The following is a 1731-nucleotide window of genomic DNA, read 5'->3' on the forward strand; positions in this document are numbered from 1 at the left end:
TCTCCCTTCTCCTGTTATGACATCATCCTTGGCTCCACTCAAAGGGAGCAAACTTAAGTCCTGTTCAGTCTATACATGTCAAAATGTTACTTAGGTAAAACGCTTTCACCAACTGTATCCTTGATTTACCTAAAAGCATTACCGGCCTCCTCTTAAATCAGATGCATGCTCTACTACAAGGCCATACTTGCTACAGTACTTTCTTTATACCTCCAATATCACTTGAATAGTCAAAGGCCTGTGATACAGCAATGGAAGAACGCTTTGACAGCATTCAGGGGATATTGTTGTATTGTTCTTTGGAATCCTCACACATTGAATACCCAGAGGCAGTTTTTTCCAAGTGGGTAATCAGATGGGGAACAATGGAGGAAAATGAAAATTTAAGCCTATTGAAAGATTATTTCGTGTTACCTTCCATGCTTTACTTTCCCAAGTGTGGCTCCACTCTGCTTAAAAAGAAAAAAACAAAAACAAAAAAAAACACCCCGCCTGGAGGACACAGTTATTTACCACTGCTGCCATCTAATGGTGACATATGGTAATGCAGGATGAAGTAAAGACAGACCTGGGGTGATCTTCTGTTCCCTGGAATACCGGTAGCCTTAGACTTACTGATCATATGATGTGACTTAAAGGGTGATAGGAAAGCTGGAAACTCCCTCAAAACACCATTTGTATCCACTGATTGGTGCCTGGTGGACCAACATTGGGCTTTGATTTCTTAGCTTTGCATTTCGAGCCCATTATCTTTGGGAAGAATAACCCTGTGTGAATGCAATGCCAACTAACCACTAGGCGCTCATATCAGCTGAAGACAGTAAGTTTCTTTCATGGCAGGCACAGAGTAGGATCAATACCCACCAATTCCCGAGGAAACAACCTCAACAGTCCCGCATGTCACCAATATATTTTTCCTTTCTCTCTACTTTGGACAAATAATGCCATCTGCTATATCAGTAAACAAAGGATGTTGTGACCAACACGACATCAGCCAGTGCAGCTGCCCTGACTGCACTACATGGGTACCTACTATGTGCTAGTGACTTTGTGTATACCATCGCTAATCTTCAAAATAATTTTTATTCCACTTTAGTAGGAAGACTCCAAAAACACCAATCAAATGCATTAAATGCATTGATTACAAACACACAGAGTGTTAAGTTGCAGAACTATTATTTAACTCAGGTATGTTTATTTTACTAAAGAAGGCTGTCAGTTTCCTGCATTTAATGTCATTAATTGGGGGAAAGGGATCCAATTGCTTCCCCCCACCCACCTCACCATTTTTTTTTTTTTAAATTGAAGTCTGGTCGATTTACAATGCTGTGATAGCTTAAGGTGTATAGCAAAGTGATTCAGTTACACATATGCATATATATCTATTCTTTTTCAGATTCTAAAAATATGGAATGCTTCATGAATGCACATGCCATCCTTGCTCAGGGGCCAGGCTAATCTTCTCTTTATTGTTCCAGTTTTAGTGTATGTGCTGCTGAAGCAAGCATCTAACATATGTTCTTTCAACTAAACCTATCCCTTCTAAGAGAAACTCAGATAATATTTCTTCTCAGCATGATGCTGATGTCCGGTTAGAGCAGACGCTTTCTTCAGATGATACGGTGTCTTTTGTGGGGATCTTGCCCACTTTCCATGGGATAAAACATGAAAGCATGGCTCCTTTTTGAGTCCAGAGAGGGATAAGTACCTTGGTTTAGATAAGTACCTTAT

The 1731-nt window shown here is 40.1% G+C and overlaps 1 non-coding gene across 1 annotated transcript; it reads right to left on the reverse strand.

Annotated features, from left to right (window-relative positions):
- Positions 1 to 1401: 1401 nt before the first annotated feature.
- LOC130854665 (U6 spliceosomal RNA) lies at positions 1402 to 1504 on the reverse strand. The gene has a single exon (XR_009054114.1). It is a non-coding gene; the product is annotated as a U6 spliceosomal RNA (small nuclear RNA).
- Between the last annotated feature and the right edge of the window lie 227 nt (positions 1505 to 1731).

This window comes from Hippopotamus amphibius, chromosome 5 (assembly GCF_030028045.1).
Source record: "Hippopotamus amphibius kiboko isolate mHipAmp2 chromosome 5, mHipAmp2.hap2, whole genome shotgun sequence".
Lineage (NCBI taxonomy): Eukaryota > Metazoa > Chordata > Mammalia > Artiodactyla > Hippopotamidae > Hippopotamus > Hippopotamus amphibius.